Source organism: Callithrix jacchus, chromosome 7, assembly GCF_049354715.1.
Source record: "Callithrix jacchus isolate 240 chromosome 7, calJac240_pri, whole genome shotgun sequence".
NCBI classification, from domain to species: Eukaryota; Metazoa; Chordata; class Mammalia; order Primates; family Cebidae; genus Callithrix; species Callithrix jacchus.
In genome coordinates, this window is record NC_133508.1 from 10,106,960 (window position 1) to 10,117,435 (window position 10,476).

Sequence of the window (10,476 nt, forward strand, 5' to 3'; positions counted from 1 at the left end):
TCAAGGAGAGAGAGCTCAGCTCTGGCTACTTCTTTTTTTTCTTTTTCTTTTTCTTTTTTTTTTGACAGAGTGTCGCTCTGTCACCCAGGCTGGAGTACAATTACGGTTCAATTTCAGCTCACTACAACCTGTAACCTTTGCTACCCAGGTTCAAGCAATTCCCCTCCTGCCTCAACCTCCCAAGTACCTGGGATTGCAGGTGTGAGCCACCACGTCTGGCTAATTTTGTTATTTTTAGTAAAGATGGGGTTTCACAGGTTGGTCAGGCTGGTCTTGAACTCCTTACCTCAAGCAATCCACCTGCCTCAGCCTCCCAAAGTGCTGGGATTACAGGCATGAGCCACCACACCTGGCTGAGTCTTGCTACTTCTGAGGTTCAAGTGATTCCACCTGACCCAGACACAGAGCAAAATGGAGGAGGGAAGAGGCGTGACGAGTGGAGAGAAAAGGACCAGTGAGATGCATGTGGGCCCGCTTTTTGGGTACTCAGACGCCGGGCTGAAGAACTGGAGCTCGCCCCAGCACAAGGCATGGACTGCAGGGGGCACCAGGGGCAGGTGCTCCCAGCAACAACCTTGGGGAAAAGCTGGAGTTATGAGGAGGACATTTCGGGTCTGTGCTGTTTCACCACTTACAGAAATTAAGAAGTGGGTACTGTGCAGCAGCTCGGAGGCTCACAGTGTCCTGAGTGGAAAACTGGATTCAGGAACCTCAGCTGACGCACTCTGCCGGTGCAGACCTGTACTGCTGTTGCTGTGGCGTACTCACAATGCCCTATTCTGCTTGTTCAGCACAACTTCAGGCCACAGTAGCGATGCACCTGGTTTTAAAACAGAAGAAACCAGGAAAAGGTGGCACAGTCTGCTGGGTTTGTGAAGCTGCAAAATGAGGACAATTCTATACAGGAGACGAGCTGGGTAATATTCATTGCATGTAGTGTATCCTGTACTTTATACAGAAGAGGTAATAATATTCCTTTAAAACAACAGTTTCTTACTCTCCTCATTAAATAAATATTGAGCAAATTTCAAAGAAAAATAGACTTAAGGGGTTGCCAAACTACAGGCTTACGGTGGGGGGGAGGGGGGCATTTGTACATCTCAAGTATGTGCTGCTGAAAGAAAAAGGACTTTTTTTATTTTTTATTTTTTTGAGACGAAATCTCGCTCTGTCACTCAGGCTGGAGTGCAACGGCACTATCTCGGCTCACTGCAACCTCCACCTCTTTGGCTCAAGCAGTTCTTGTGTCTCAGCGTCCCAAGTAGCTGGGATTACAGGCGAGTGCCACCATGCCCAGCTAATTTTTGTGTTTGTGTTTTTTGAGGGTTTTTTTTTTTAGTAGACATGGAGTCTTGCCATGTTGGCCAGGCTGACCTCAAACTCCTGACCTCAGGTGATCCACCTGCCTCGACGTCCCAAGGTGCTGGGATTACAGGCAAGGGACACTGAGTCAAGCCTACTTCTAATATCTTTAAACTCTGTAGTGAGATCCAAGCACATCAGTTCCCCACTCACTTCCTGTTTCTGCTGCTCTCTTACGGAAGTGTCTCCTGTGGTTTTAAACAAGTAGGATTCCACCCCCGGGGCTCACTCCTGTCACTGTGTAGTTGATTCTGTATGTGTGTTGTGACTCCTGTCGCTCTGCCCCTACTCCATGCCCAGTTATTCCTGGGGCATGTGAGAGCTCCTTCCAAAGGCCATCTCCAACTCTCACTCAAATTTACCATGCATCACCCTTCAATCCTTGACCTTGGAAATAAACTTGGAATTAACTTGGGTCTCATTTCCACCTACATGAAAATAGGCCGGGTGCAGTGGCTCATGCCTGTAATTCCAGCACTTTGGGAGACTGAGGCAGGAGGAATATTTGAGACCAGGAGCTTGAACCAGGCTGGACAACATGGTGAAACCCCATCTCTACAAAAAATAACAATCGAAAAGATTAGCCAGCCATGGTGGCACGCACCTCTAGTCCCAGCTACTTGAGATGGTGAGGTGAGAGGATCACCCTAGCCCAGGAAGTCGAAGCTGCAGCCAGGTATGTTCACACCACTGCACTCCAGGCAGGGCAACAGAGCAAGACCCTGTTTCAAAAAAAAAACAAAAAAATTAAAATATGCCAAATCTTTTGCCATGAAATCCCAGCCGTAAACTTATTCTAAAAAATACATTGGAAGCCAAGCATGGTGTTTCACGCCTGTAATCCCAGCACTAGGTAGGCGGGAGGATCACAAGATCAGGAGTCCGAAATCAGCCTGGCTAACATGGCAAAACCCCGTCTTTACTAAAAGTACAAAAATTAGCCGGGTGTGGTGGCGGGCATCTATAATCCCAGCAACTTGGGAGGCTAAGGCAGGAGAATTGCTTGAACCTGGAAGGTGGAGGTTGTAGTGAGCTGAGATCACACCACTATACTCCAGCCTGGGCCACAAGAGCAAGACTTCATAAAAAAAAATATAGAAAAAAATTAATTAAATGCAAATGAGATTATTATTATATTTTAAAATATAAAACCCATAAAGGGAAGACATTGATGACCAGGTCAAGCCTCCATAAAATAATCAAAAATCAACGATGTTTCCTATGTCACAGAAAAACCTCTCTTAAAAGTTAGTAACGGAAAGTTGAGTACATGCAGGGTTATGCCAGTGTGGTTGGTTTCCAGAACTGCCCTAACAACAAACACAGAAAAAGGAATCTTACACAGCCATTAGGAAAAGCTTGAAGTACAATGTAGTCACAAGTAAGCCACATTAAGTCTGTATTTGCATAAGTCAGACTGATAAGAAAATTGAATTATTTGGAAATTTTCATGTGTAAAAACAGAGCCAGTCAGAAAAAAAAAAGCAGATTGGGGTTTGTATCACCTGGCTGGTCACCTGTATGGACTGTACTAATGGAATATTTCATTTTACTTCACTTGAGTAGATAAACCCTAGATGAACTTAATAAACCAAGTGAAAGAAAAAAGAATGATGTATTGGATATAGAGCTTCAACAGAAACTGTAGTTTAAAATTATTTAAATGTCCCTTTCTTCTACCTAAGTTTTTGTATCTCTTTTGGCAAATATACCCACATAATTAACTGCATGTTTTGGTTTTCATTTAGACACAGAAATAAGGAGATAGAAGAAATTAATTTTTCTTTTTTATGTATATAATGCTTTATATATTTTTCTCATTTAATCTTTACAATAATCTTTAATAAAATTACTTTATTTTATGAATGTGGCATTCTCATTTAGAAGTTAAAAAACTTGCTCAAATTTCCATCACAAAGAATCACTGTAATAAGAATTCAAATCCAACCATCTCTGACACCTGGCTGGGGTCTTTCAGGTACCCCAGCAAATCATAAACTAGACTTTATTAAATATAGACATTCTCTGAGGGCACACAGCAGTTCTACTACTGTTTGCTTCTAAATCATTTCTGAAACTTTTCACTTTGAAATAATTTTAGCTACATGGAAGAGTTAAAAGTAAGAAAACAGAGCTGGCTATGCTGTTACCCCAGGACTCCCTGATACTAACACTGATGTAACCCAGGTCCCTTTATCAAACCTGCGAAACTGATGTAACCAGGGTCCCTTTATCACACCAGAGATGGACGTGTCAGTATGCGCAAACTGCAGACACTAGGATTGTATCAGCTTTCTCAATAATGTCCTTATGTCTCAGAGACCCATCAAGGATCCCTCAACCAAATCTGCCATTCCATCTCTTTTGTCCCCTTCCATCTGTGAAGCTTGTTGCCAGATCCCCTTGTGACCGCTGTGAGGAGTACTGGTCATGGTTTTTGAAAAATGTCCCAAAACTCAGGCTGCTTTATTGACAGGCCAGGTTCTGCTTTGGGGAAGACTGCCATGGGGTGAAGACCCCCTCTTAACCCTTCATTCCAGAGGAGTCGCTGCTGACAATACCACCTCCGCCTGCCTGGAAAGATGGAGCCGCCACCTCTCCACTGTGAAGTCATCCTCCCCTGCCCTCACTCTGCAAAGTCACCATTCTCTTCAGTCACTCTGCGAAGTCATCAGACCCCTTGCCTCACTCTGCTGAGTCCCAGTTCTGCTTCTTTCACTTTGGGAAGTTGCTGTCCACAGAGTCACCAAGTTCAGCTCACACTCAGGACTCAGCATGGGGAGACAGAGCTCCACATTCTGAAGGAAGGCGCAGCAGGGGTGTGGGGTCCTGTGGAAACCATCGCGTACTCTGAGCATTTGGGGGAGATGCTCAGGGCTATGCAAGCTCCTCCTTAGAGCTTTGCCTGGATGTATCATTCTTGAGAGTTTCTGGCCTGCAGCGCCATTACTGTGCAGATCTGAAGGTTTTTTCCCATTTCCCTCATTCCTTCCACGTTTGTTATTTGAAATCCTTATTTGGAAGAAATTGGAATTGTTATTTGGAAAGAAGGTTTGTCTACTCTCTTCATTTATTTGTTTATTCAATCACTTATATATTTATAAGATATTTTAGCTTCTGAATGGTAAGCTGACACACAGACTCAGCTGAGCTGAGTTCACAATGCCGGACTGTATCATGTCCTGTGTTCACACACTGGGCAATGCTGGACTGTGTCATGTCCTGTGTTCACACACTGGGCAATGCTGGACTGTATCATGTCCTGTGTTCACACACTGGGCAATGCTGGACTGTATCATGCCCTGTGTTCACACACTGGGCAATGCTGGACTGTATCATGCCCTGTGTTCACACACTGGGCAATGCTGGACTGTATCATGCCCTGTGTTCACACACTGGGCAATGCTGGACTGTATCATGTCCTGTGTTCACACACTGGGCAATGCTGGACTGTATCATGTCCTGTGTTCACACACTGGGCAATGCCGGACTGTATCATGTCCTGTGTTCACACACTGGGGAATGCTGAGTGCACTGCTGTTTTCATATCACAATATTAATGTATTTTTGGTTGAACTACAGACATGAGTGTTTTCCTCCCACCTCTGTCTCCACTCTGAACTCTTGGGACAGAGCACTGATTGGGAAGTTTGCAGCTCTTCTCTGGGGTACGTGGATGTGTGTGCTGTGAGCTGACTTAAGCTGAGAGGCCACCATGATAGCGTATACAAGTAACTACTTACCTCTGTGAACCAGGACTGCAAACAGAATGCACTGCAGACAAAATCTGGAGGTTGATGTAAGACTACGTTCATCTCCCATGAGTCCTATTATCAGTAGATGACAAATAACAAGGTAATGTTGGAAGCCTGAGTATATAAAATACCTTATTCTAGAAGAAAAAAAAGGGGGGAAGGAAAGAAGAAGTAAGGACAGACCAAGCAAAGAAAAAATGGAAAGAAGAAAGGAAGGGAAGGAAAGGGAGATGAAGCCGGGGAGAGAGGAAGGAGGGAGGGAGAAATGAAACAATTCCTCATTGCGTTTATGCTCCACGTGTCAAAACACCAAATCAGAGCCTGCGGAAGGAAAGGGATCCACGGCAAACCCATCCCTGAGTGCCGGGAGCGACACCTTCCAATCTCCCAACGGACCTTTGTTCAATTATTTTTGCATCTCCTTGTTGAGGTGCCAACATTTCATTATACTTTAGTTGCTTCTCAGTATGTTATGCTTCAGAACAATCCTTCTCAAAGTTTCTTGAATCTCTATGGTTATGCTTAAACCAACCAATTCCCAAGCTTTGCCGACCTCTTTAGTTTACCGACCTGAGCGTTTCGGAGGAAGATAATTGAGACTCCTCTTCAGCGAAGGTGCTGGCTTTAAGTGAGCAGCCTCTGGGTTTGCACCTGGTGCTGTCCCTCTGCGCTGCTGAAAAAGGTCATCCTGTTTTCAAGGGTGTTTTCCAGAGGCTCCAATACATTGTAAAGCAAACAACCTAGGCGATTTTTAACAATTTACAAGAGCTAAGCTTAGGTATAAATTGTTTCTTTGAAAAATACAAAATGTAGACATTGTCCAAACAAACTTTACTTTCAGGTAGTTTATTAGAAAGTGCATTTGGTAGGAGCCTTTCAGACGATGCAATAATGACTAAAAATAAATCTACAATAAACTATGCAAGGATCTAATTACTTAATTTCCATAAAGGCTGAACCATTTTTTAAAAGTCTAAAACCAGTGAATTATTTATGGATCCCTAAATACGGTTTGAATATTTCTTTGGCTTAATTCGTGAAAACGGGACTTCATGTTTCCTTTGTTTGTTGCAGAGAATGGGTAATATTCTGAAGAGCAGGCTGACTATTTCAGTGACTGAAGGAACCTCTGATTTAGAGGATATCTTTTTTAAAAAAGCTTTGAATCTGAAATTGAAACATCAGAATTCTAGCAGTAATAGAATTAAAAACTCATCACAGGCTATGGATTTTTATTAGCTATCAAAACTTGCTTCTTTTTTACATATTTAAACTCAATAAATTAGACATATTCAAACAAATGAAAGTGTCCTAATGTAACTAGCTTCAAACTCACTTTTTGAAAATACGAAGATAAGAGTTTAATTCTAAAGTCTACCTTGTTTGGGGCAAGCACTTTCATGATCTCACATTCTGTTTCCTAATCTGCACAGCAGAGTTCACAGAAACCATCCCACAGAGTTGCTGTGAAAATTAAAACCTATTAAAATCTACACAATTATATTTAAATGTATATATTCTAACAAATATATATTCAACAACATTTAAATGTCTGCCACTGGTAACCCTGAAATAATATTTTGTAACTCTGTAAGTGGATCAAATGTATCGTTTACTCATTCAGCAGATGTATTTATGTCATTGTATAACAGCATAGTTTTCCTGTCACTGTAGACACAGATGCATTCATTCTCTCATTCATTTACTCAACAGGTGTTTACTGGGGCCTGCACTGTTCCAGGCACTGTTCTAGGTGCGTGAGACACACCAATAAGCAGGAGAGGGAAGAGCTCCTGTGTCACGGAGCTTGCATTCAGGTGGGGGAGACGGTCAAGCAGTGATAGATACAGCTAGTAAATCATGTCCTGTGGTCTGAAGTGGTACATAACACAGAGAAGACTGGAGAAATGAGCCTGGTGCTGGAGCACATGTGGAACTTTAAACACTAGACAAGGTGACCTTTAAACAGTCTGAAGGAGCAGAGAGAGGGAATCATAACGACATCCAGGGAAAGGACATTTCCAGCAGAAGAATCCGCTCCAGCACGGCTCTCAGGCTGGAGGGAAAGAGTGGAAGATCACAAGGTGATGGGGACCAAATGACCAGGAGCATTGGAGGACACGCACCTGCCATGCCAAGCTCCAGTCTCTGCAGAGTCCCAGAGTTTTACGACACAGTCCTTGAGCTAAAAATAATGAAAATACAAATGAGAGGAGCTTGCAATCATGTGTATGTGATTTCCTCAAATACGCTACACCCTCCTTGAAGACAAAAACGAAGGCTTCTCTGTAGAATGGAGTTCCTTCTTAAAGCTCCTCAGGGCCAACAGAGTGAGAGGCATTTAGAAAGACTCTTGCTGTCTTCTCAGGTAAAGAGGAGCAATTTCTCAGCCACTTGCTGGAGGGAAGTTCTCATTCAAAGCATCCCCAGCTCACGGCAGATGGAAAGGGATATTTTTGCAGAAGGTGGGATTCTTCAGATCCTGACTGTTAATGATTGTTGGCTTCATGTCTCCCGAGGGCTTTACCTAAGCAGCTGCGACACAAGCCGGTGAAGCTGCTTTAAGATTTCCCCCAAAATCAGCACAAGCTACTTTCCAGGGGAAAAGCCCTAGAGAAAGAAGAGAGCAGTCATTTTGAAAGGCTTGGTGCTTTTCCTCTGCCCCCTCCTCAGACAGTGAGGAGAAAGCCTTCGATTGAGTGTCTCACAGGCAGCCCCACAGAGCTCCAGCTATCTGTGCATCTTGCAAAAATAGAACAGCATCTTGTGGCTCAGGGATTTATTTCCAGAGTCTGCCTATTCCTTTCTGGAGGTATAAATTGGGTTCTTTTCAGTCATGTTAAGAGGAACTTAATTGCTTAATTTATTCCATGCAGACTTTCCTACCTTTAACAATTCTGGCCTTGTTGAAAGCAAAAGCCAATCTTACCATGATTGAGTTAATATAGTTTTTGTGCCAACGCAACCCCCTTATCAGAGAAGAGCAAAGTCATTATTCCTAATACACCTTCACAGTGACCTGCAAAGTAGGTGGGTGGGGAGTATTATTTTTCATAACAGGTGGGAAAGGCACATCACAGTGCAGCTGAGAGTGGAGCCAATTATTCTGACTGCTCAATAATTATTTTTTCCCTTTCCTCTCCTAATTGCTCTTCTTCCCTCCTTCTTTTCACCTTGCTATTTATAGAACAGAATTAGTGCAACCAATGAGTATGTAACTTGACAGGTAACTGGCGGGCACCGGGCACTCAACATGAACATAACCTAAGAATCCAGGCTTTCCTCCTCCTTCTTGGAGGCCCTGTGGCATTACAAAACAACTCAACTATCCATTACGATTCTGAAAATAATTGTCTTGGAGACGCTGCAATACTAAACCTCATGCCTTGTATTGGCCAGATCGACCATCACAGCAAAGCAGCATCAGGGGCTGAACAACAGACATAAACAGTGATTTCAATCACATATATGTATTTTCTCAAAGCCACGGAGCCCGTAAGTCCAACATCAATGTTCTCACCAATTTGGTTAAAGTTCTCTGGTGTCCCTTCTTTTAAAGGCACTAATTCCATCATGGGAGCCCCAGCCTCATGGCCTCGTGTAAACCTAATTCTCTCCCAAAGGACCCAGGAAGCAGAAACACACCATGCACTAGTGTCTAGTCCTGGGAGGGCCTCCCTGTGCAGCAGTTACTGATCCCCCGGGAGAATGCGAAACACCTGTCCAATTTCTGCTACGGCTTCTAGAACCAGCAGGGCTCTAAACACCTTTCATGTCCTCAGATCTGGAAAGAATCCAACTGCCTCCCCAGATGTGGGAGAAGCCTGTGCACTAACCCAGTGCCCAGAGTATGATTCAGGTAAGACAGAACATTCATGCAGCTCATCAGGCAAAGCACATTTATCATTCATGCATAGGCAGCGAGAATAATAGAGGCCTGCAATCCATGGCTACCTGGGCCTCAGGGGGCTCTGCAGGTGGATGCGGTAATGCTCACATAGGACCCACCTGGGCGGCAGCTGAGGGGCGCGGCAGCAGGCGTCTATCTTCCTGTCCTGGGTTTTATACCTTGGGGAATTGGGAGCACTGAGCCAGAGCACTGTAGGCATCCTGTTCTAGAAGAAAGGACAGTGCCCAGATTGTTTCACATAGATCCTTCTCATCTCAGAGGCTCGTTCTCTTCACACTCCGCAGTTGTCCTGAGAACTACAAGCAGGTGCCGGTCCTCCTGCTGACCCATCCCCAGTACTATCCCAGTGGGCGTTAAGGTTGAATTTCAATGTATGAATTTGGGAAACACAATTCAGTCTATAGTACCCACCTACTTACTTTAGGAAGAAAACATGGAGTCGTCGACTTTATTGAGTAGTATCGCACCTAGACATGGCTTCTCTGCCCTCCTGGTAACACTCTGCTCCTCTGGCAGGATGGCACACGGCTCAACGCCCTCCTCCCCACCTCTGTGTCCCTACGGCTCAGTCCCTCCTGTTCATGTGTGGTTGGCCTGGACTTCTCTTTCATAGACACATTCCCTGCTGCAAGTCCAGCCGCAGTTTTGAGTGAGCTGAATTTCCATGCTGATGACGCCTCCGAGAGCTTGACCTCCGTTCCTTGCTCTCTCCAACCCATTTACATTTACTTCCTCTTGAACATGGCTTCATCCAGCGACTTTCATAGTCAAACACCAGACCAACATCCACCTTTGCTGAAATGCCCTGCTCTGCCACACCTACCTGTCCTTCCAGCTTTGCGATGACCACACAGCTATTCATTTTTCCTGGAGATACCAGTCCATTTCCTATCCCCTCCCTTTCTTTTAGGCCTCTTTATCTGAGCTCACTTTCCCAATCTAAGCGGGATTATGTGGCTTTTCAATCAAGGCACTCTTGCTAATATTCTAGATTCCCTTGGCCTCCTGTCTTTTCAGTGTCTTTATTTGGAACATTCCACCCTTCTATGGACCCATCTATCCATCTGCTACATCTACACACAGGCTGCTTGGAGCTGCCAGAGAAATTAACCAAGCCCGACAGGTCAGCACCACCCTACACAAGTGGTCTCCAGCTTCAGCTGTCTTCATTTCCATTCTCATCAGAGCTGCTAATTCCCTGAGACAAAGCCGGTCACTGTATGGACAGTCTCTTACCTTCTGTCCTGCCTTTTGTCAGCCAGACTTTGTACTCAAAATCACTCTAGTCTGTCATCCTATTCATCACATAAATCGTTTTAAACCATTGATATTGGGCCTGGTGCAGTGGCTCATGCCTGTAATCCCAGCGCTTTCGAAGGCCAAGGTGAGTGGATTGCTTGAGTCTTGGAGTTCAAGACCAGCTTGGGCAACATGGCAAAACCCTGTCTC